Source organism: Triturus cristatus, chromosome 11 (assembly GCF_964204655.1).
Source record: "Triturus cristatus chromosome 11, aTriCri1.1, whole genome shotgun sequence".
NCBI lineage: Eukaryota > Metazoa > Chordata > Amphibia > Caudata > Salamandridae > Triturus > Triturus cristatus.
The window spans coordinates 755099734-755125644 of NC_140594.1; the positions used below are offsets into that span (position 1 = coordinate 755099734).

At 53.0% G+C, this 25911-nt stretch overlaps 2 protein-coding genes across 7 annotated transcripts in view; one reads left to right on the forward strand and one right to left on the reverse strand.

The window, feature by feature from the left end:
• The window catches only part of LOC146785406 (uncharacterized), a 2064968-nt gene that overhangs the window by 1006120 nt on the left and 1032937 nt on the right, over window positions 1–25911 (forward strand). The gene's annotated exons all lie outside the window — the stretch shown is intronic.
• LOC146785408 (uncharacterized) overlaps window positions 1–25911 on the reverse strand; it is a 787621-nt gene that overhangs the window by 516048 nt on the left and 245662 nt on the right. The window lies entirely within an intron of this gene.

Sequence of the window (25911 nt, forward strand, 5' to 3'; positions counted from 1 at the left end):
TAATAGGAGCGGAACTGAGCATTAACTTCATCACGGTCAGTCAGGTGCGACCCATCAACACCCTCCAGCTCGACCACACCGCCAGAACACATACGGCGGCAGGCCAGCGAGCCCAGCACTGAGCCTGGTCGGTCGGTCTTCCCATACGCCCTAGCAGTCGCATACTTCCCCATATGCTTTACTTCACTGTCCGCCTCTTCATGGAATTCCGCAAGTGTGGCCTTGAGCTGTTCTTGGAGATCGGGATCGTTAGTGAGGGATAAACGAGTCTCCAGGTAAGAAAGTCTGGACTCCAATAAGGTGAGCCGGCCACGAATAGCTCGAAGAACGCCCGCATGCTGTTCTTTCCCCAAAACAAAACCCAATTGACATCTCTGGTCACAGGTAGGTCCCTGGTAAATCGTACCCCATGTACCCAGGGCACTGTGACCAGAGAAGGCTCCTAAGGGCTGCAGCACCAATTGCGCCACCCTTGGAGGCCCTGTACCCTGGCGCACACACACTGCCTTTGCAGGCTGAGTGTCTGGGTGCAGAACAAAACAAAGAGACGACATGGCCCACAACCCTGTGTGCCATGCCCACAAACCACTGTCTTGGCATACATCAGTCAGCCCTTTAGCTGGGTGCCCTATGTCAGTGGTGACGGTACAGGTGCATGAGCCCTGTACCCCTACAGTGCCCAGGTCCATTCCTGGGCCCTGTAAGTGCAGTGCTGCCATTAAGAGTATATGGTGCTGGGAGGTTGTCATTACGAAATCAACAGCACCATCATGGCTGCACTAAAGACTGGGAAGTTTGGTATCAAACATCTCAGCACATTAAACCCACACTGATGCCAGTGTGGGATTTAATGTAAAATTCATGACAGAGGGCATCTTGGAGATGCCCCCTGAAACTCTACCAACTCCCAGTGACCTAACTGAGTGGCTGTGCAGGCTGCCACCTCCAGACATGTTTCTGGACCCCTGGGTCGAGAGCTTGCTGCTCTCGGGGGCCTGAAACAATGCACATCCTGGGACGAGGTGCCAAGCCTCCTCCCCCAGGATGGGCAGGGTTCACGAAGGAGAAGCTTCAAAGGCATGTCGCCTTTGTGAGCTTCTCCAGACCGCTTGCTGTACTCAGAAACTGGTCCCCACTGGTTCTACCCCCCACTTTGGGCGGGAGACCCGGCGGGAAAAACAAAGTGAGGAAGAGAGGTGTGCCCACCTCTGCCAACTCCACCCCTAAGGTGGGGGAGGCGAGGTGAAGCACAACCTCGAGTCCCCGCCATCTTGAGGATGGGGGGACCAAGCCAACCAGGGACAGGCTCCTGCCCCCTCCCACTGGAGAGTGGCAGAATAGGGGGTGTGCCCACCCCAGGGAAGGGATCCATTGGTCCCTGCCCTTTACCTACCTGTAACACTCCTAAATTTAGTATGTTGGGGGACCCTGAACCGTCCTTCCTCAGATCTAGCAACCACAAGAAAAGAAGGACGAGCAGCCGTGCAGAGCAAACATGAGGACGACGCCCACTGACTTGGCCCCAGCCCTACAGGCCTGTCTACCCTCGAACCTGCTCCTGCAAAATCCCGGCGTGTCCAGCAGCCAGCAACCTCCAAAACCCCGGAGGACCTGCCTGCATTCACTCTCCAAGCTGTTTCTCCCGTGAACACCGGACGTGTTTGAACTGCAGCTTCTAGTGGCAGCCAATAACCGCGAATCCAGCACACTTTGCACCCACCGAGCCCGGCCTGTGTTTGAGTGAACAACCACCACGAGGAGGTCCCCTGGCGATCCAGCGACCCCTGACCTGCCTTAAGCTTCCAGACGACACCTGCAGCCTCAATCCAGGAGACCCCCCCCCTACCGCGACCAGAGCGGGTAAGAAAATCCAACCTCTAAAGGCACCCCTGCACCCAACGCCCCGCACCCTTGTGTGCCCAACCCAGTGGTGCCTGACCATCCCTCTACATCCCAACTTACCCCTCAAAGTGGTGGTCATTCCTGGAGGATCTTCGTCCCTTAGCCTGCAGTGTTTCTTTGTCCCGGAGAATCTCCATTGAATTTAACAGGGCACTCGATCTCATAAATGCACCCGGCTTCCCTAGCCCCGCTGAGGGTGTCCCTTTGATGCTAACTTGGGCCCCAACATGCCCTGAGCTTAATCCTAGGAGCTTTGCTCCCACAACCTTGTGGCCTGCTTGCCAGCAGCCACCAACCGGAGTCCCTCTATTCCCCCATATGATAACATTGGGCCTCAACACTCGGCACCCGGTCGCTCGAGTGCCGCTGCAGGTGCAACCAAAGTGCATCACTGACCCTGGGAGACCCCTGAGTCTAACCCCAGAACCCTAACTCAAAAGACCGATTACTTACCTTGATTACTTACCTTGTTTACTTACCTCATTTTTCCTCTTAGGATAACACTGACACTTTTTCTCTCAAAAAGTTTCCAAGTGTCGACTTCTGAAAACTGCAAATATTCCTTAAAAATCAGCCGATTAACCAAAACGCATTTTCTCAACTGTTTTCAGGAAATGTACTAGTGCTGAATCCAGGATCCAGCACGGAGTAAGAAAAAGTAACGATAACATAACTTACCTGCTAAGTGAATTTCCTCCCGTAGGAAAACATTGGTGATTCAATGTGAAAAGGTTTCCAAGTGTCAACTTTTGAAATACAATAATATTCCTTAAAAATCATACCTTTAACCAAAACACATTTACTCACCTGTTTTCAGGAAACGTCCCAGGGCTGAATCTAGGATCCAGTCCTGTGATTAGAAAGGTAATCTGAAAAGTAATTAACGGCATTTTACTTAAAAAGCCCATTCAATTGAATGTGCTATACCTGCAATGTGTTGCAAACTGCTTTCTTAAACCTGTAATTAAAACCAGTACCAGTTATTCTGCAATTCTGAACTGTGTTCAAACAAGTCAATTACTACTGCAAAGTATTTATATGCTTACCTGTACCAGTCTTGCTTGGTTCTAGAAATAAAACAGTATATTTTTTTATACAAAACAATTGGCCTAGAGTTCAGTTCTTGAGTGTGTGAGACTATTTGCTGACTGAGTGTGTACACAAAATGCTTTACACTGTCCTCTGATACTGCCTTACTTCTCAACCAAGCTACCACTTTAGAGAGTAAGGTTCTATCTAACTTTAACCTCTGCCAAACCTCTGGAGACTCTTGGACTCTATACACACCGTACCTTACTTTGGTGCAGTATATATAGAGCCAGTTTCTTACATGCGGGAGCACCGGTCCGCCGCTGCCTTCGAAATCTTATTTTTATTTTTTATGCAGCATTAGAGCTTTCTCTGCGGTGCAGCATGGAGCGCTTGTGTACCAGGGGTGCACGGGAACCCCTGGCCCGTTTATCCCGTGCCTCGGACTGCTGGTGGTGGTGCCCTTCGGGGCTTTGGCGTTGAGCCGGGGCCAAGTGCCTGCAGCCACCATCTTCTGCCCTTCAGGACACGGAGCCCTTCTGGGCAGTGAAGCTCCCTCCGTGCCCCCTCTCGCCAACACTGGGGGCCTCGCCTGGTTTCCTTGGGCCCGGAGTGGAGGTCCGGCGGCCGGACCCCATTCTTTGGAGGAGCGGAGGGGGTGTTGCCCCGGGACCGAGGAGTGGGCCTCCATCCTGGGCCTTGTAAACGTGGCAAACACCCATAGGCCGCGGATCACTGGTGTGTTCTTCTGGCTCCTCCCAGTGCTGCCGCTTGATGCGCTTGGGCACCGAAGGTAGCGGGATATCGCTTGCCTGGCGGACCCGCTCTCTGGTCTGCTGATGTCTTTGGCGGGGAGGCCTGCTTTGGGAGCCCACGGCTGCCATTTAACACCTTCTCGATCCTGGCAAGCTCCCGGGGGCCTGCCGCAGACCTTAGGAAGCACTTCGGGGGCCCTGCTTATCCCCTGGGGTCCGGAGCGAAGCCCTGGTGGCTCGGGCCCTTCCTGCAGACGCACGGAGGGGGTACGTCATCCGGATGCCTTTTGGGGACACCGCCATCTTGGGCCTCCCGACGAGGAGAGGGGGAACGGCCCTCAGAGCCCCCCGGCGGACTTTTCGATGCAGCGCCAGCTCCCTAGAGACACTGCACAGCTTCCCTGAGGTGAGTGACTCCTTCTAGCTGCCCTATATCTTCTCTCTGCCACTGGCCCACGCCACACCCGGACCCTGGTCTGACTGTGGCTTCTCCGGTACCCCCTCTTGAAGGCCTGCTGAAGGAGATTACCTCAGTCCCCGCTGGCGCCTGGGACGCTGGCCCTCTGCTGAACCCTCACCCCCTGCCTGGGTCGCAACTGCTGGGGGCCCTCCCGCTCCCACATCTCTGAGCCCTTCTGCTGGGTCGCTTTGGGACCTCCTGGTGACTCACACTGTGGGTCAGGTTGGTGCTCTTTCCTGCACACCCTCATGAGTTGCCTCTCCTCTCCATACCTGGTTCCGACTTTGGTGGGGCTGGGGGTGCCGCCGCATCCCCTGGGACCTCGGGGGGGGGGGGGGGGAGAGGAATCTGTGAGGCTCTCCTCTCCATCCTGCCGGTGATCTCGGCCTCTGAAAAGACAAGCATTCACTTTTTGGTTCTTTGCTGCGTACTGCCCTGCTCCACTACAAATCGACTGCCTTTACTACATTCGGGAGGAGGCACCCGGCCTCCTGCTGTATCCTCCGGCCCTGGCTCCACATTCGGCGCTTGGGTGCTGGAGGGGTAATGCCACGCTCTAAGGTGGGGAAGGACAAGGCTGCACCTCCAAATCACAATCCTATGAAGGCCCTTGGGAATAAACCTGGTCCTCCATCTACTGCGGCTATTGCTTCTTCGACGGGGGCCCCCTGCGACCCTGTTACTCAGTCCTTCGTGGCCAATTTTCTGCAAGAACTCAAGTCCGAACTTGGCTCCCTCCGAACTGAAGTGCAATCCTGCATCAAGGAGCTCAGGAGAGACGTCCTGGAAATTGGTGGGAGGGTGACCCTTGCATGGATGATCAAGAGCAACTCTGGTTACGACTGGCTCTCTTGGAGGAACAGCACATCGAGCTCCAAATTAAGCAGGACGACTAAGAAAACCGGAGCTGCCGCAACAACCTGCGCCTAAGGGGGGGTTCCGGCGGGGGCAGAGGGCTGTGACATCATGACGTTCGTTGCTGATCTCCTCCACGGAAATCATGGTAGACGATGATGCCTCTCCGCCCACACTGGATCGTGCCCACCATATGTCTGGACCTCCTTGTTGCTCCGGTCTGGTCCCCGATATACTGGCCAGGGTCCACTTCTTCACCTAAAAGGAGGCCATCTTAAAGGCAGTGCGTTCCAAGTCAGAGTTATCCTATAAGGACTCTCCTACACAGCTATTCCAGGACCTTGCTCCAACCACGCTTCGGCGCCGCAGGGACTTGAAGCCTGTAACCGTCAAACTTCGAGAGTTGGCCATCCAATATCAGTGGGGTCATCTTTTTGCACTCATCTTTCAATGGGAATCAAAGCGCCGGGTGCTACGATCCTTTCAGGAGGCCTCCCAACTGCTTCACCTCACGACCACTTCCCCACTGTCCAGCCCTTCATGACTGCCTCCCTTGGAGTCGAGAGCCTGCAAAGCCACAGTGGGCTAGAGTGCTTAGACCGCGGCGCCAGTCTAGGCAGGGGGAACTGTCCTCTTCCCAAGCCAAACAAGACATCATCCAACATCTTCGGTCTTTGGACTGTGGGCTGTCCCCCCCCCCCCTGCTCTCCGCAGAAAGAGAACGGAACGATTTGCTGTATCGCAGATGGACATCACTCTTCTTCATCCTTGGCAGTTCCTCACGTAGACGGATTTGGATCTTTATGCTCCTTGCTTGTTCGCCCCTTGCTCTGACTAAAACGTGGCAGCGGTGCCGGTGTGCACCGTCTGACGGCGATGCTGATCATCTGGGACCCGCCTCCCCTCCTATTCCTTGGAGAGTGACATCTCTGGGATGGCTTGTGCCACTGAGCCTAGCTTGCTCCTAGACTGGAATAGGTATTGTTGGCCTTTGTTCAATTTGGATATTTTACTTCTCTTTTCTTTCTCCTTCTCTCTTCTTATCTGTCTGGAGGGAGGGGGGACTTAGCTACTATGGGTGCGCCATTCCTCAATCAAGGGCTATTAATCGCTGTGTTGACTCCCACCACCCCCTACCTTACGCTGGACATTGTGAATTATCCTTGCTGCACTTGCTTTTTATGGGGGTATGCCGGAGGAAGCTGTCCGGCGCTGCGTTGCAACCTATTCTCCCTACCATCGATGGCACCAGTGCTTAGTCTGCCTTTGTCATGACTTCTGTACCCTGTTTGAAACTTCTCTCCCTTAATGTAAAAGGTCTTAACTCCCCCAACAAGCGCCGCCAGATCTGGCGATATTTATTTCAACTGAACCCAGACATTATCTTCCTACAGGAGACCCATCTGTTGGTTGAAGGCAGACGTTCCCGCATGGCTCACCCTCAATATCCCCTTCAATACTGGGCATCTGCACCTACCAAAAAGGCTGCAGTGGCTATTCTCTGCAGGGCAGGTATCCAACAGGAGGGCTCCAGGGTGATCCGAAGCAAAGATGGCAAATTCATTAAATTGCTGGTCAAGATCGGGCAACGGGCATTCATACTTCGCAACATTTATGCTCCTAATCAAGCGCAGGACCTTCATTAGGGAACTCCTACAGGAACAGATAACACATGATGACCCTCACCTTATCCTGGGGGGATTTCAACCTGGTTTGGGATGCGAGTCTGGACAGCAGCGATGGCTCGTTTCATGGGGCGGGGGCCATGTCCTCTTCTTTGAAAAAGCACCTTACTGATCTTGGCTTAACAGACATTTGGCGCTACCACTCCCCAGCCACACAAGACTATTCCTACTATTCACATGTCCACTGTTCTTACTCTCGCATCGATTACATATTTGTTTCACACTCCCCGATAAGTGAAGCCCTTTCGGCGTCTATGTCCGATATTTCCTTCTCGGATCATGCACATGTGGAGCTTCTGTTGTAGGATCACTCATCTCATTCATGTCGCCCTCCCCGCTGGCGACTCCTTCCTCAGGTTCTTCGAGACCCCGTGGATGTATCAGAGCTCAGAGACGCTATAACATCCTAGTTCTTGTCTAATGACCTCGAAACTCCTTTCCCCGTGGTCTGGGACGCCTTTAAGGCCATGATTTGGGGCTGAATAACCTCTATTGCTATAGCTCGGGCAGCTCGCCCCTTTGAGGACAAACTATCTTGTGACATAAAAACGCTCGAAAAACTGGATCAGGAATATCCTCGTAGCCTTCAGTAGCGATGCCTGGCTATGCTCCGCGGCCAGCTACGGGCCCATAGAACCAACAAAGCGGAACATGCTCTCCTGGCATTGAAGCAAAGGTATTAAGAAGGGGGGGGATAAAGTGAGAGCAGTTCTGGCCCGTTGCCTCCGGAAACAGGCCGCAAAGGCACAAATCGCTAAAACAAAATTAGATGATGGCACGTGGGCTACCCCTCAAGCTGCTAAACTGAAAGCCTTCTACGAATACTACTCATCCCTTTATGCTCGGGATCCACCCAATCCAGATCAGATTCAGGCAGTACTTTGGGGATGCACCTGGTCTCGGATTGGCCGACACCATGTACAACACCTTGAAGACCCACTTACCCAGGAGGAACTTACCGGCGCCCTTAAAGACCTCCCTCTCGGTAAATCTCCAAGCCCAGACGGCCTCCCGGTCTCTTTTTATCGTGTTTTCCTTCCGCAACTTAAGGATCATCTACTTCGCCTTTTTAACTCTTTCTCTGATTCTGGGGGGCACTCCGCTTCTATGGCAATGGCCGAAATTGCACTGCTTCCCAAACTAGGGAAGGATCTCACATTATGTTCCTCGTTTAGCCCCATCGCGTTTTTAAACACGGATCTTAAACTCTATACCAAAATACTGGCCAAACAACTCGATCCGCACCTACCCGGGCTTATCGAGCCAGATCAGGTTGGCTTCATCCGTCACGGGCAGGGAGTGGACAAAGTGCGGCGCATCGCTCATTTAGTCGTGAAGGCTCACCACTGGAATATACCCACGTGCTTGTCACTCGATGCTGAAAAAGCATTCGACCGGGTGGACTGGGCCTTTCTCCGGGCTGTCCTGCATAAAATAGGGCTGAGACCTCGGATGATTTCTAGGATCATGGCTTCCTACCCCTCACCTCTAGCCCAGGTATGGGTCAACGGGCAACTTACGAGTCCCATCTCTGTTCATAGGGGCACCCAACAGGGCTGTCCTCTCTCCCCCTATTATTTGCACTTGTGGTAGAGCCCCTCGCCGTCCTAATACGCCAGTCTCCTGACATTCATGGCATCACTCTCGGAGGTTTGGATCACAAAATAGCCTTGTTTGCGGACGACCGCCTCCTCACGCTGTCCCGCCCACAGACCTCTCTGCCTGCCCTTCATGGGCAGCTTCAGTGGTTCGAACTGGTCTTGGGCCTCAAAATTAACCACGCTAAATCATGGGCCTGTAATCTCTCAATCCCTGAATCAGAGATCTCAGTGATCCAGTCTCTTGTCCCATATCAATGGGCTTCCCATTCCATCTAGTACCTAGGGCTCAATTTGACTCCCAATCTCAACACGTGGTCACAAGCCAATTGGCATGAATGTAAAAAGGCCATTCTCGAGGATCTGCGCATGTGGTAGTCTCTCCCCCTTTCCTGGCAGATCCAGAATCTTCAGCGTGAACTCACTAATTTCATTTGGGGTGGGCATTGGCCACGCTTCTCCAATAAAATGCTCCTGCTGCCATGAGACAGGGGGGGTTGGCTTGCTCCAATTTAATGGAGTACTATTGGGCCTTTCACCTTCGTTTCATTTCAGAATGGATGGCATGGAAGAGTGAGAAGGTCTGGTTTCATATGGATAGGGTGGTGACCTGCAGACCCTTATGGGACCTTGCCTGGCTCCCACGGGAGGCTCGGTCTTGCAGCGCCTATATAGCCATCCCAACAACAACTGCGCTCAATATCTGTGATAAGTTAGCATTGTCCAGGGGTCTTACTACTTTTCCATCTCCTCACATCCCTATTGCACGCAAACATTTCCCGCCTGCCTTGCACCAATATTCCTGGTCGGACGGGGGTGCGGGACTCTCCGGGACCTTTTTAAGTGGCATTCCTTCAAATCCTTCGAACAATGCAAATGGGACTTCCAGCTTTCCGAGGGGGCTCGATTACAGTATCTTCAAATCCGGCACTGGGTCCAGGCGTCATCCTCCGCGCAGGGAGCCACCCGCTCTTTACCCCTTTCGAACGGCTGGTGTGCTCCTTTGACAACTCCAGGGGTCTGATCTCTCGCACATATCAAGTCCTTCAACACACTCCCCGGGTTGTCCCACATGCTTACCAGTCTAAGTGGCAGTCCGACACATCTGCTGACATCACGTCTACTCAATGGGACCATCTGTGGTGCGACATTCCGAAGGTCTTCCGCAGCGTCTCCCAGAGGGATACCGCATACAAGGTTATAACACCATGGTATTACACCTTCCATAGGTTGCACAAAATGTTTCCTACCTCCTCACCTATCTGTTGGCGTTGTACGAGCGCCAATGGAGATTTTCTCCACATCTGGCGGAATTGCCAGCTCTTGACCACCTATTGGAAGAAGGTCCTTAGTCACATCAAACTGGTAATTGATTACCCCTTGCGCGAAGATCCGTCCACGGTCATTTCAGGTCTCAGGCCTGTGAACCTGCTTTCCATGGCGTGCAGAGATTGGCACCTAAGCCTACACATGCTTGGCGCAGCTAAACAAATCATAGCTCTATACTGGAAGAGGCTGAAACGCCTCCAGTGAATATCTGGTTCACTCGCCTGTGGCATACTATGGCAATGGAGTTACTCATGGCACGTTTGCAACTCCGAGACACCAACTTTACCAAACCCTGGCAACCATTGATAGACTATTTTTGCAAACTGGATGTTGGAAGGCGGACCCGAGGAGTCGGTGAGACCACCAAGGGGGGGGGGCCCTCTCACTGCACGAAGTAGCCGAGCGCTGCCGAGAAGTCTCCTGAGAGATCCTTCTCCTATCACGTACTAGCACAGTAACACCACCACACCGGACTCAAGGAGGTTGTCTCAAGACAAGCAATTCTTTATCATCAATAAAAGGTTACGAGTTCAATATTTACACGAAGGGATCGAGGGATCCACCAAAAGTCTCAATGTCTCTTCAGAAGGGTAGGGGTAGCGGGACAGTCTTTGGCAGGAATGTGGTACGAGGGTACCTGGGGCCCAGTTCTTATCCTCAAGCTGGAGGACCTCCGATCTCGGAGGGGTCGAGCCGCGACGGCGTCAGCAGGGCTCTGGCGTACAGTTCGTGGAGAGCCGCGATTCAATCAGCAGGGCTCTCAAGATGGTTTCTGCTCAGCTCGAGCCGCGACGTCGTCAGCAGGGCTCCGAGGAAGGTTTCAGCGAGGTTGGGCCGCGACGGCGTCAGCAGGGCTCCGATGTTCCAGGTGGTTCAGAGAGGGTTCACAAGAGGGAGCCGCGACGCAGTCAGCAGGGCTCGTGATGGTTCCGGCAAGAGTTCTTCTCCGTAGGGTCAGCCGCGATTCGATCAGCAGGGCTCTCGACTCCGGGATACAACTGCCGAGCTGTGGTGGGGTCGCCCCAGATATAGGTCTGGAGCCCTTTGATGTCCGGACCTATGCGCCCGAGGGGGCGGAGTGGCCGGGTGGAGGTGGCCAGACGCCCAGCAGGAGAGGCGCCAGGCCCATGGGAGTTGCAGGGTGATCACACCTCGGGAGGGGAGGACAGTTGGGGGTCCCATCGATACTGTCCTCCGCCGGGGGCGATGAATGGTTCCTGCGGCACCCCCTGGCCAGTTCGTGGTGCCTCGATGTCGGGGCTTCGCTGGGGTCGAGGCCGGGTTGAGCGGGGTCGCGCCGGCTGGGGCACGGTGTGACGTGGATGCCAACAAGATGGCGGAGCCACGAGGAGTATGCGACCACGTGCAGCTCCGGGTGAAGGGCCTTGGTGCAGTCCAGACGGGTGGCCCGTGACGGCCGGGGCGGGGAACGGCCACAATCCAGGGGGTTAAGGACCACGCCACGAGGCCGGGTCCAACAGGCGTCCCCCCCCAGCCGAAGGCATGGAGAGTCACCCATCTCCTTGGGGATTCTCCTCGTCAAGGCGGAAGAAGCGGGACAGGCCGTCGGCGTTGGCGTGGTCATTGCCGGGCCGGTGTTCGACGTCAAAGTCCATCCCTTGTAGCGAGATGGACCATCGCAGCAGCTTGGGGTTCTCGCCCCGCATTCGCATTAACCATTGCAAGGGCCGGTGGTCGGTCTGGACCCGGAAGTGGGCGCCAAAGAGGTAGGGCCGGAGCTTCTTGAGGGCCCACACCACAGCGAAGGCCTCGCGCTCAATAGTGCTCCAGCGTTGCTCCCGGGGCAGTAGTCGCCGGCTGATGAAGGCCACTGGTCGGTCGAGCCCCTTTTCGTCAGTTTGGGAGAGGACGGCCCCGATCCCATACTCGGAGGCGTCCGTCTGTACCACGAACTCCTTCTGGTAGTCCGGGGCCTGCAGCACCGGAGCAGTACACATGGCCGTTTTGAGGGTGTCGAAGGCTGTTTGGCAGCGGGGTGTCCAGTGTACCTTCTTGGGCTGTTTTTTGGACGTTAACTCTGTGAGGGGGCCAACAATGCTCCCATAGTCCCGGATAAACCGCCGGTAGTATCCGGTGAGGCCCAGGAAGGCCCGGACAGCGGTCTGGGTAGTGGGGGGTTCCCAGGTCTGGATGGCATCTATCTTCGCTTGGAGGGGGGCCACCTGCCCGCTCCCCACTTGATGGCCCAGGTAGGTCACGGATCCGTGGCCGATTTGGCATTTGCTGGCCTTGATTGTGAGGCCGGCCCGCTGGAGGGCGGCCAGGACGGCCTTCAGGTGGAGGAGGTGCTCGGCCCAGTGGTTGCTGTACACGGCAATGTCATCTAAGTAGGCCGCGCTGAAGGCCTCAAGCCCGGCCAAAACCTTGTTCACCAGTCTTTGGAAGGTGGCCGGGGCGTTCTTCATTCCGAAGGGCATCACCCGAAAGTGGTAATGCCCATCCGGAGTCGAAAAGGCGGATCTTTCTTGGGCGCCGGGGGTGAGCTGGATTTGCCAGTACCCGGCGGTGAGGTCCAGCGTGCTCAAGTAGCGAGCGGCCCCTAGGCGGTCGATGAGTTCGTCGGCCCGGGGTATCGGGTGTGCGTCCGTCTTGGTTACTACATTCAGGGCTCGGTAGTCCACGCAGAATCGCAACTCCGGGGGGTGACCGGGAGCTGCGGCCTTGGGCACCAGGACGACAGGGCTGGCCCACGGGCTGTCGGAAGGCTCGATGACCCTCAGGGCCAGCATCTTCGCTACTTCGGCCTGGATGCAGGCCCGCACTCGGTCAGGCACCCGGTAGGCTCTGTGTCGTATGGGGGGGTTCTCCCCGGTGTCGACGTCGTGGACGCACCAGTGGGTCACCCCCGGGGTGAGAGAGAAGAGGGCTGCGTAGTCCCGCAGTAATCGCTGGCAGTCGTTGCGCTGTTCCGGGGTCAGGGACGAGGCGAGTTGGACCCCTTCGATCGATCCATCGTGAATGTCGGATTGCAAGAGGTCGGGCAAGGGCTCGGAGTCGTCCTCGCCCCCCTCGTCGGTCGCCAGCAGCAGGCTCAGTTCGGTCCGGGCGAAGTGGGGTTTTAGCCTGTTCGCATGTAGGACCCGGAGGGGGTTCCGGGGGGACTCCAGATCGACCAGGTAGGTGACGGGACTTTTCTTCTCCACCACCTTGAAGGGCCCGGTCCACTTGTCCTGGAGGGCGCCGGGTTCGACCGGGGCCATGACCCATACTTTCTGACCTGGCTCGAATTCTACAGTAGAAGTGTTGCGATCGTACCACCGCTTCATGTCCTCCTGGCTGGCCTCGAGGTTGGCTTCGGCTATGGCTCGGAACTTGCGGGTCTGGTTTCGGAGGGTCAGGAGGTATCGGTAGACGTCAGGAGGGGCGCCTCGGGGCTTCATCTCCCAGCCCTCCTTGACCAGGCTGAGCGGTCCGCGGACCGGGTGTCCATACAATAGTTCAAACGGGCTGAACCCCAGGGATTTCTGCGGGACCTCCCGATAGGCAAACAGGAGGCAGGGCAGCAGGACATCCCATTTCCGCCTGAGGGGTTCTTCCAGGCCCTGGATCATCCCTTTCAATGTTCGGTTGAACCGCTCAACCAGTCCGTTCCCCTGAGGGTGATATGGGGTCGTGAACTTGTATGTGACCCCGCATTGTTGCCACAGGGACCGCATGTACCTGGAGATAAAGTTCGTGCCGCGGTCGCTCACCACTTCGCTGGGGAATCCCACTCGGGAGAAGATCCCCATCAAGGCCCGGCCTACCACAGGGGCCGTTATAGTTCTGAGCGGGACCGCCTCCGGGTACCTGGTGGCGTGGTCCACGAGGACCAGGATGAAGCGGTGGCCCAGGGCGGTTTGGGGGTCCAGGGGTCCCACAATGTCGATTCCGACTCGTTCAAACGGGGTGCTGACGGCGGGAAAGGGCTGGAGGGGGGCCTTGACCCGACCCCCCGTCTTTCCGCTGGCTTGGCAGGTCTGGCAGGACCGGCAGTGGTTGTCCACATCTCTCCGCATCCGGGGCCAGTAGAAGTGGGTCACCAGACGACTGTACGTTTTATCTTGCCCCAAGTGTCCGGCGAGGGGCACATCATGGGCCAGGTTGAGAAGGAACTCCCGGAAGCGGAGGGGGACCACCAACACGCGGCTGGCCCCGAGTTCTGCCACTTTCTGTTCACTGTACAACAGGCCCTCGGCCCAGTAGATCCAGTGGGTGCCGGTCTGGTCACCGTTGGCTTGCGCGGTCGCCTGCTGTCGGACCCCTTCGAGAGAAGGACAGGACTGTTGCTCTTGCTGGAACTGCTCTCGGGTGGGGCCCCCTTCATGTTGCCATTGCGTCAGCTCCGGTAGGGCGCTCGGAGAAGCCATCTCTTCGGGGGAGGATTCGCTGGGCCCAGGGTCGGTGTCCGCCTCCTCCTCGCTGCTGGCAGGAGGGGGTGTGAGCCCCTCGGGTCGGGCGGTCCCGGAGGTCGAGGATGAGCGGGGGGCCTGGGTGGTCATGGACCGGGTGATGGCGCAGGCCCAATCAGCCAGTCCCAACATTCGGAGGTGCTCTCGTCGTTCTACTTGAGCCCAGGGGGAACTCTCCAAGTCGTTCCCCAGGAGGCAGTCGACCGGGGCGTCGTCGCGCACGGTCACCTTCAGCAGGCCCGTCACCCCTCCCCACTCGAAGGGGACCAGGGCCATCTGGCATAGGCTTTCACTGTTGTCGGCCGTTCGTACAGGGCACAGCACATTCGGTAGAATCTGTTCAGGGGTCACCAGGTGGCAGCGGACAGCGGTGATACTGGCGCCGGTGTCGCGAAGGGCTTCGGCCCGTTGTCCGTTGACCGTGACCTGCTGCCGGTACTTCTGGGTGTTGGTTGGGATGGGGGTGCAGGGTACCATCTCTCGGCTACCCAGGCAGACCAGGGACATGGCTGCCGGCTCCCACTCAGTGTTTTCTCGGTCGAGGGCCTCTTCCTCGTCTTCTCCTCCCCCCAAGGCGGCGGCTGTCAGCTGCCGGGGCGGGGGCCCGCCGGCCCCGTTTCTTCGGTTCAGGGGGCAGGCCGGGTCGCTGGCAAAGTGTCCGGTTTGTTGGCAGCCATAGCAGGTCACTGGTGGCCGTGGTCCGGGTCGGGCTGGGCCCACCCTTCGCGCTAGGCTCGGGGAGAGATGTGGCTGCGGTGGCCCTCGAGGGGGGCTCCTGGGGGCCCCAGCGGGAGGGTCTCGGTTCCTGTTCGGCCCTCCCCCCCCACCGCGCTGGCGTGGGGGTCCGTTGGGGTTCCTCTGGTACTCCCCCATTGAGCTCCGGGGGACCCGGGAGTTGACCCATCGATCGGCCTCGACGGCCAGTTTTCGTGGGTCGGTCATTTTGCTGTCGAGGAGGTGCTGTCTCAGTTCCACGAAGCAATTGTTGGAAAGATGTTCCCAGACGATGAGGTCGACCAGTTGCCCGTAGGTGGTTACTTTGCTGCCTTTGATCCACCCTTCTAGGGCCCGACTGCAAGAAAATCCCGGGTACCACATGGGTGGAATATGTGGACTTTTTCAGTCTCGGAACCGCTGGCGGTACATCTCCGCTGTTAGCCCGTAGCGGGTGAGCAGGGCCTCCTTCATGTGATCGTAGGAGGTCATCACCTCCTCCGGTAGCTGGAGCAGCGTGTCCCGCCCTTCACTCAGGAATCGCCCCCACAGGCCTGCGCCCCAGTCTTTTCGGGGCACTCGATGGGAGGTCATGGCCACCTCGTAGGCCTTGAACCATTGTTGGATATCGTCATTCTTGTAATACTCCTTGACGACCTCCTTCGGGATATGCACCTTGGCCTCGGGGGGCGGTAGAGTGTCTCTAGTACTGGGGGTGTTGGTCCCTCCGTTCTTGGCCTTGATCTCGAGCTCCTTGAGACTGCGCTCGTGCTCAAGAGTTAGTTTCTTTTCCTCCAACTCCCGGTGTCGTCTCTTCTCTTCTATTTCTTCTTGAAGGCGTAGCTGCTCGAGGGCCAGTTTCTTTTCTGCCAGCTGGAGTTCGCCGTCCAGTCGCAGTCGGGCGAGCTCTAGTTCGTGGCTCCGGACCTTTTCCCGCTCTCGTATTTCTTCTTCGGAGAGGCCGGTTTCTAGGCTCTTTCTACCTCCGGTTGTCGGGGTTAGTGCGGTTGCTGTGGTCTCCGTCAGGGGCAAGGGCCCTTCTTCCTGGGAGGGGCCTGCCCCAGCCTCCAACCATGCCCTCAGAGCTTTCTGCATCTCTTCCTTGGTACCGAGGCTGGTGGTTGCAATGCCTTTGTCTCTGCAGAACTGTTTTAATTCTTTGTGCGTATATTCCTCCAGCCGTTCGGGCTGGAACTCCATTGTCGCGTTGTTTTCCTGGCTGCTCATGATGCTATTCGTTTGGATGGGTAGCTAGTGGGTACTGGCTGGTACGTACTGCGTTCGGCTCGGATCCCGTCGCTGGCCACCAAATGTTGGAAGGCGGACCCGAGGAGTCGGTGAGACCACCAAGGGGGGGGGCCCTCTCACTGCACGAAGTAGCCGAGCGCTGCCGAGAAGTCTCCTGAGAGATCCTTCTCCTATCACGTACTAGCACAGTAACACCACCACACCGGACTCAAGGAGGTTGTCTCAAGACAAGCAATTCTTTATCATCAATAAAAGGTTAGGAGTTCAATATTTACACGAAGGGATCGAGGGATCCACCAAAAGTCTCAATGTCTCTTCAGAAGGGTAGGGGTAGCGGGACAGTCTTTGGCAGGAATGTGGTACGAGGGTACCTGGGGCCCAGTTCTTATCCTCAAGCTGGAGGACCTCCGATCTCGGAGGGGTCGAGCCGCGACGGCGTCAGCAGGGCTCTGGCGTACAGTTCGTGGAGAGCCGCGATTCAATCAGCAGGGCTCTCAAGATGGTTTCTGCTCAGCTCGAGCCGCGACGTCGTCAGCAGGGCTCCGAGGAAGGTTTCAGCGAGGTTGGGCCGCGACGGCGTCAGCAGGGCTCCGATGTTCCAGGTGGTTCAGAGAGGGTTCACAAGAGGGAGCCGCGACGCAGTCAGCAGGGCTCGTGATGGTTCCGGCAAGAGTTCTTCTCCGTAGGGTCAGCCGCGATTCGATCAGCAGGGCTCTCGACTCCGGGATACAACTGCCGAGCTGTGGTGGGGTCGCCCCAGATATAGGTCTGGAGCCCTTTGATGTCCGGACCTATGCGCCCGAGGGGGCGGAGTGGCCGGGTGGAGGTGGCCAGACGCCCAGCAGGAGAGGCGCCAGGCCCATGGGAGTTGCAGGGTGATCACACCTCGGGAGGGGAGGACAGTTGGGGGTCCCATCGATACTGTCCTCCGCCGGGGGCGATGAATGGTTCCTGCGGCACCCCCTGGCCAGTTCGTGGTGCCTCGATGTCGGGGCTTCGCTGGGGTCGAGGCCGGGTTGAGCGGGGTCGCGCCGGCTGGGGCACGGTGTGACGTGGATGCCAACAAGATGGCGGAGCCACGAGGAGTATGCGACCACGTGCAGCTCCGGGTGAAGGGCCTTGGTGCAGTCCAGACGGGTGGCCCGTGACGGCCGGGGCGGGGAACGGCCACAATCCAGGGGGTTAAGGACCACGCCACGAGGCCGGGTCCAACACTGGATCATGCCCGCCTTCAGCCTCCGAAGCTCCGGGCTCTACACCTATGCGAGGACAACTTACTCCCCTCTGATGCGGATAGTCTCTGGGGGCCCAATAGAGATGCCGACTAATCTCCTCATTATGTGGGGTCGCCTCTGCAAGCAGTCATGCCCCTCCCCCTCCATGCCTCTTTCCACGTACAGGGGATCAATATTTAGATGTGGTCGCCTTATCCACCACACCTCCACATCACACAGTCCCCCCGCCCCTCAGTTGGAACCCTTCATCATCCAACTCCCTTCTACAAATTGGCTAACCTTGCCCTCTCCTAGAGCGGTACTCTGGGTCCATGATGGCTTAGGGACACACGGCAGCCTTGCTTACTAAACCTACATTCGCCGACTTTGGGGGCCGCTGAATGTCGTCCTCCTCCTCCTCTTGGACTTCCTCTTTCTCTCCTCTTCTTCCCTCTCTCTTTCAGTTTCCTGATGATTCGGATGGTTATATTGTTTTTATTTGAATTGTATCCTCAATAAACAGATTTGAAACAAAAAAACATTACAAAAGCCAATAGTTCTCATAGGCAAGACCTATTGGCTATTCCAATGCTTGTCATGTTCATTTAGCAGTGCTGTAACATAGAGGCAGGAAGAAGGTTTGCAGGATGAAACGGTTTTAAAGACAGTTGTTTAAAATCAACCTTTATGCTAATCAATTAGATCGTGACCTTAAATTCATTTACAGAGATTAGTTTTTGGAGGTGGACTGGAATTTTTTACAAACATGGCGCTTGTATGAGCGTATTCTCAGTTTTTTCCCTAGACTGAAGTTTTATTTAAAAAATAAGTAAACATCAAACGTAAGAAAGAAAATGTACATTTTGATGGGTGAAATGGGAACAAATGTTTCTAGGTACAGTTTTGGAGAGAGTGAATTCCTTTTGAGACATGGCCACAGAAAGTTCATCTTTGGGAAAATCTGCAGGCCACATAGCTTTACAAAAGCATTTCCTGATCGCATCAATAGCAAGAAAGAGGAATATTGATTGTTGTCTTGTCTTTGAGACCAGAGATCTACTCAGTAATACTAAATTGCACACCTCAATGGCGGGTAATCGCTCAGAATCTCAGGCGTCGTGGTAAAGATAAACTTAATCTGTTGACAACACATTTTTACCCAGATGTTCTAGATGGGCCTGTTTCAGGGGTCACAAGTAATCTTAATATGACCATCTCCTAGAAATACCAAAATGAAACACTTGCATGTATGCCGATTTCACTGTTAGAAGAATGGGGGATACTCCCTGTGAAGAATGGGGACCATCTTCAAACTTGATCCTCGTAGAGGAAGGAAGTGTTTGCAATAAGCTTAGTACCACTGATCATTCCAAAGTACTGAGTATAATGTTTGCGGAAAACCTACGTTAGGGTGTCCTAGGGATCTACTACTGCGGCGGCGATTTTAAGTCTGCTTTTGACCTGCTTTATAGTTTTACCAGGTGGTACCAGAGGGATGGGGATATACTCATGCTGTTTCAAGTAAAAACGTGCCAAGTTAATGTTCAGTGTCTAGCAATGTGGAATGGTGTAGAGCAGAGGTCTTCAAACTTTTGGATGCCGAGACCCCCCTGTCAACATTTTGAGGCGTAAGGACCCCCTCCTGACAAAAATGTCTAAACCTGTTGACTAAATTGCGTGGGATGAAAATGTAAATGAGGTTATGTGATGCCGCGTATTTTGGGATAGCATTGCTTCATTATTTTGATATTTGTTACACACAGTAACGCTGAGGAAAGATTTCACCCAATCAGTACCCATTTATAACCAAAATACAGCAATTATCATCAGAAAGATTTCAAGTCAACCTTTGTGAAGGGCCTTCCACTCTGCAGCAATACGTGCTGCCACATTAGAAGCTCACCTGGCCCTGACCGGAAGAAGCAGGGGTCCCTTAAAATCCTGGCGGTTTTGTGTAGAGTTAAGCCGTTTACCCATGCAGCTTTCCTCTCACCCCCTCCCTTCCATCCCTCTCTCCTCTCCTAACCCCGGATCCCTCTCTCACTTTGCAGGTCATTTTCTTTCACCCCTTTTTACTACTTCTGAACTCTCCCCATTCAACCTCTCACTTCACCTTTAATCACCTCTTGCCATTCTGTCCTTTCACTGCCCTCATCTCTAACAGTCTCTCACATTTATCTCATGGCCTCTCTGGCCCTGTCACCTCCCGTGCCCCTCAGCACTTCTCATTCACCTCGTCTCTTCATTCAAATTTTTGTCTATTTGTATCTTACACCTCTCCAGTCCCCCCATTCCTCTTTCACATCTCCCCTTTGTTCTAACAGAAGCCCTCACCTTTGGATCACACTCACTTCTTGCGTGTCCACACTTCTCTTCGGCAATTCACATTTCTCCTCATCCCTGACCTCTTCAATCAAATTCTCTTACTCCCTTGCTGTCCTCTCTCATTTTGGGTGCGGATGCAAGTTCAGAATGGGATGAATGAATGTATGATTACTGATGGGCTTGTTTGAGTGAGTTGCATATTGAGTAGTGAGGGGGACAGGTGAGTGAAGTGTCACATGAGTGCAGGATGAGTAGTGTACTCGTGTGACTGCAGGTTGAGGTATAGTGTGAGCAGGACAAGTGCATTTTGAGTGCAGAGTGATCCCTGTGAGTGCAAGGTGAGAGGGTGAATGGTGCAAGTGCATGGTGATCAGTGTGAGTGCATTGTGATCACTGTGAGTGCAAGGTGAGCGGGTGAATGGTGCAAGTGCATGGTGATCAGTGTGAGTGCATTGTGATCGCTGTGAGTGCAGGGTGAGCGGGTGAATGGTGCAAGTGCATGGTGATTAGTGTGAGTGCATTGTGATCACTGTGAGTGCAAGGTGAGCGTGACAATAAAGGGCGAGAATGAGGAATGAGTTGTCTGAATGCAGGGTGCATTCCCAGACCCATGAAGTAACTCAGCATGTTATTGACGGGGCGTAGACTTTAAGATCTAAGTTAAACTATTGCGGCATTAATCGGGGATCGAGGGTGAAGGAAATAAATAATGTGCTGATCCTGCAACAAACTTCCAGTCCTATGGTTAGGGTTACCAGCAGATTATTTTGATGGCTCAGTCGGTACAAAAAAAAGCAGTCACCTAAAGCGGTATTTTCAGCGCTTATCTGTGCATACTTCCCTGGGCCGGCTTTAGTGCTGGTGGTGCCCTGTGCGACAATGTTTGTTGGTGCCCCCCCAATAACCACCCCACCACGGATTCTCTCACTAGCACCCTTTAACAGTGAGCAAGTCTCCATAACCCCACACTCTCAGATGCATTGAATTAGTTATATAGTGCCACTCATACCAGTGTAGGGTGTCCGAGCACTTTGCATCACACACACATTACACAGAGACAATCAATCATAAGTGTGTAAATCAGTGTATAGGAAATGTTACATAAGCCAAAGGACTAAAAGTATAGGAGTCACATGTCATCCATACTGGTAGGCAGTATAGTTCAAGAGTGCTTGGTGTGGAGAAGCACAAACTCAGAGTCGAAAAAGAAACAGCATAGTTGGGAGTTTCCTTTAATAATAAGAATTGATTTCTAGCCAAATTAACCCTTTTTGCAACATTAATCAATGGTCTAATAATGTACTCTTTGTAGTGTGCATGCTGTTCTAGGATGAAAGTTAATAGCTCACTATCCTATATTAGGACTTTAAGTTATAAATTGCAAGTAACAAAAGGATGTCTCTTTTGAAAGCAGTAACCTGCTGATCTCTTCACATCATACGCACTCTGTAATCTACTTGGTACACGTTCTTTGCAGCAGGCATATTAACCCTCTGCACTAACTTCACCTAAGTCAAAACCTCAACTATACAAAATTCTGATCTCTCTCCAGGAAGATAATTAATCACAGGAGTTATCTTGACATTTATGTGAGGCCTGGTAATTGCCGGGGAAAGAAACACTGCAGCAGGTGCTTCCAAAGCACAATAAACTTTCACACACGGCCGGCGCCCCCAGAAAGCCAACTTTGTATTCCTTTCCATGAAATGCATTCTCACACTATGGCAGTGAATGTAAAATCCAAATGTAAGGAATAGGCACAGTGGGGACCCAGGGGGTACTGGAACCAGCAAAAAAACCTAAGCCTCTGTAACCAGTTTACAAAGGCATGTTAAATGGTCTTTAAAGACCTGTGAAAAAACACGGGGTGCCGGAGATAAGAATCCAGACACTGCCCAGCTGAGCCCCCAGCAGCTCAAGTTTCACTGCAGCAGCCGGGCTGAGACACAGGACGGGGAAGTGTGGGGGGGGGGGCTGAAGCCCTTGGGCCGGGCAGAAGTGTGACTGGGAAGGCGCGACCCCCTTTGCATCACTCCACGGCCCCCCTGGGGGTCGCGCCCCACAGTTTGAAGACCCCTGGTGTAGAGTGCAGTTGCGTAGACTAGTGTAGAGTAAAGTGACAGAGCGATGGTGTAAAGTATCGTGGAGTGCAGTGTCATATAGTAGAGTGGTGTGCAGTGCAGTGGTGCAGTGTAGCTTTGTATAGAGTGTTGAGTGTATTGGTTTTGGTGTAGAATGTATTGGTTTTGAGAAAAGTGATGTGGAGAACACTGGTGTAGAGTGCAGTGGTATAAAATTGAGTGGCATAGTGTAGAGTGGATTGGCACTGAGTGGAATAGAGTGGCTTAGACTGCAGTGGCATAGAGTATATTGTTTCAAAGTAGAGTAAAGTTGCTTACAGTGTAGTGGTATACAGTAGTTAGTCGTATGTGCAGTGGTGCAGAGTAGATAAGAGTGGCTTAAAGTGGATTGGTGTAGATTAGAACGATGCAGAGTAGAGGGGCCTAGAAGTCAGTGGCAGAGAGAGCAGTGTTGCTGAGTAGAGTGATGTAGAGTGAAGCTGCGTAGAGTGATGTAGAGTAGAGAGGTGTAGAGTGAAGGGGCTTTGAGTGCAGTGGTGCACAGTAGATCAGAGTGGTGTGGAGCACATTGGCATAGAGGGCAGAGAGTGGCATAGAGTGGTGCAGAGTAGAGTGCAGTGTAAGCTGACCTAGAGTGCAGTGGCATAGAGTATAGTTGCGTAGACTGCCGTGGCAGAGTAGAGTATAGTAGCGTACAGTGTAGTTGTTTTGAGTAAAGTGGTGTAGAGTGCATTGGTGTAGAATGCAGTGTCATGGAGTGGCGTAGTGTGGTGTGGCACAGAGTGCAACAGAATGGTGTAGACTGCAGTGGCAGGGTAGATTATTTCAGAGTAGAGTAAAGTGGCATAGAGTGCAGGGGTATAGAATGGAGTGCCATAAAGAGCAGTGGCGCAGAGTAGATTAGAGTGGCATAGAGTTCAGTAGCATAAAGTAGAGTGGCAGAGAGTGCAGTGTTTCAGAGTATACAGTTGGAGAGTGCAGTGGTGTATGGTAGAGTACACCAATGCACTCCACGGCAGAGTGCAGAGACGCTGAGTAGAGTGGCGTAGAGAGCAGTGGAAAAGAGCACCGTGGTGCAGAATAGAGTTGCATAGAGTGCAGTGACTCAGAGTAGAATAGGGTGACGTAGAGTGCAGTGGGATACAGTAGATTGGTGTAGAGTACATTTTAGGGTAAAGTGGAATAGAGTGTAGTGTTGCGGAGAAGGGTGGTATAGAGTGTTGTTGCATGGAGTGGTGTAGAGTGCAGTGGTGCATAGTAGAGTAGTGTGGGGTAGAGTGCATTGGTGTATAGTGGAGTGGTGTAGAATGGAGAGACGCAGAGTGGAGTGGTGCAGAGTAGAGTGCAGCGCGTGGAGTGGTGCAGAGTAGAAAGCAATGGCGTGGAGTGGTGCAGAGTGGAGTGGGGTAATGTGGAGTATGCATGGTATTTTAGCAAACTGCCATTACAGACAATACATCTTCAATTGACATGACCATTACATTTGCACTCCCTAAATGTATACAGCGCATGAACGATAATGTGTGGGAATATCATCACCCAATGTATTGATTTGATCGACAGCCTAGTTCGTTTACAGACATTGTATGCTAGAAAAAAGAAATAACAGCCTTCCTCAAGGAGACCCGCACTAGCCACCATTATTGTCACACAAATCCTCTCCCACTGAAGTCAGAGAAAGAAAAATAAACCCCAAACTCCCTGGTAGACACAGTCTGACATATTATCTCTGTCTTTGAATGCACAGTAAATGTGACAATTTAATAACAAGATTTAAAGGCCTGTTTACAGAAAATGAGTTTGTGGAAAAATACAGTAAAACAGGTTTGGGCAATGGGAGGGATGAACTCGAGGTGGACAGCCAAAAGCAAATTAAGCCAACAAATAGAAAGCCAGAAGATGTGAGTTACAGACCACAAAGCCAATAGTAGGCAACCGGCGGAATGCATTCCTAGCTCAACTTCCTGAATGTCCCCAAGATATCTTTGGCAAACCAGACAGCTGCAAACTGTGGTAGGCTTCAACCTAAAAAGATGTTTCCTGTGACGGTGATGCAGTTTTCTGCAGCGATAGTCCAGTGTACCTTCAAAGATTGTTAGTAAAGCTGGGGGAATCTACCCAAAAAACTTCATCAAAGTGAATTTGTCTGTAGCTAGGCTCATGAATCTGGGCAAAAGATTTGTGTAAAAAAAAAAAATTATAAGTCCAACTGCGGATTTAAGAGAAAGTTCTTGGATAGAGTTCCTACATACAATTATTTGGTTTTGTCTTTTTCTGGGGACCTCCTATAGAGTAGGCATTAATATAGAAAACACAAAATGTGAGCAGCAAATGTAGGCCAATTAAAGTTTCAGAATGGTATGGTGATTGGTCCACCAAAATCAATCACCTTTTAGTCCTTTGTCTTATGTAACATTCCTATACAGTGATTTACACACGTATAATTGATTGTCTCCGTGTAGTGTGTGTGATGTAAAGTGCTCTAAAACCCTACACTGGTATGAGTGGCACTGTAATTCAAATTAAATGCATCTCAGAGAGAGTGTGGTTATGGAGACTTGAGGGGCACTGTTAAAGGGTGGAATTGAGGAAATCCGGGGGATCCGTGGTGGAGGAGGTCATTGGGGGGCACCAACAAACATTGTTGCACAGGGCGCCACCAGCGCTAAAGACGGCCCTGCCCTTGAGGCCAGTCCGCCTCACCCATTAGTACCTCCATTGGCCTTGTTTCAGCAGTAGTAGCTGCAACTCACCAGGGATTGGCAAAGCAGGATTTGCACGCACACTAAACTAAGTTTGCAAACTTCACATTCTCTCTGCTTCATGCACAAGCACTTTTAAGATGTGCTGCCTGCTTTGGGGCCACTGGAATTATGCAGCAAAAGAAAACAAAATTACGCCAAAGTGATGACTAAATTATGCAGCAAAAAAAAAGCTGCAACGTAATGCAGTATATTTTCTAGCACTTTATTATTTTGACATTTTTACACATGCTAACAGTCTCTGGAAAGATTTTGCCTTCTTAGAACCAGTGTAACATACACATGCAGCAGTGAGAAAGGTGACTAGGCAACCTTTGCAAAGGGCCGTCCACTTCACAGCAGCACATGTCACTTTTTTTGTAACTTTTGATCCGTTTGAGCTGCAAACAATTTATTAGTTAAAATTGTCAGATTATATAGCAGATGTTGTATTATGTGGCAAATATGGCAGAGCCATAATTATTTAGAAAGCTTTTGCAAACTAGGATATTTTGCCATTCATATTTGAACTGCTCTTCTGGAAAATGGGAGAAGTGCTGAAGACAGAAACTCCATGGATCAGAGACAAATGGCTCGTGCTTCCACTTTTAAGCGTATTTGGGACAGTCTTTGATTGGAAACATATCCCACTTTGTGATTGTATTTTAATGTCAGTAACTCATATTAAACCTTAAATAATTATGTGTATCCATTGATTGAATTAAATATAATTGTTAGCTGTAACTGGTCAGTGAAATGCCAAACAAATACTAAAAAGTGGGATGTTTTGCACAGTCTGGCCACACCTCCAACTCCGCCCACTGATCCAGTTCTCAGGTTATTCCCGCCCTCTGATTCTCCACCCACAGTTCCCCTACTTTTTTTTCCCCCACTTCAACCACTGGTTGGATGGCTAAACACTTATAAGGTCCCAAAGGCGAGACCTATTGGCTATGCCAATGTTTGTTTTCTTTCTAATCGCGACACCGGTGCTTTACTTTTAACATTAAAAGTAAAGCGGGGGTGCCGGGATTATAGCAAAAGTAAAGAAATAGATGTTTGTTTCTATTTCTTTACTTTTGCTATAAACGCGGCACCGGCGCTTTACTTTTAATGTTAAAAGTAAAGCACCGGTGCCACGATTAGCAAACTAAAAATGCTACCGCTGGCCACAGCTTGCAGTGCATGTGCGCGAGTGGTGCCTGCCAGCGCAGCAGTAATCACGCCATATGGCGCCTCTGCTGAAGCGCGCGCCCGCGCACATGCACTGTAAGCTGTAGCCGGCGGTAGCATTCATTAAAGCCCTTAACCCCTTCGCCGCGGCACGAATTTTGCCGCGGCGCTGGGAGGGTTTGGGGTCAGCGCGGCGCCGCCATGCTCGTGACGGAACCACTCCGTCATGAGCCACGGGCGCGCTGTGCTCATGACGGAGTGGTTCCGTCACGACTCCGCCCACTCGCGCTATTCGCCCGCACAGGCGGAGAATCAGCGCCGCGTGGGCGGAGCGGCTCGCAACGGCCGCAACATGACGGAACCACTCCGCCATGAGCACACGGCGCCCGT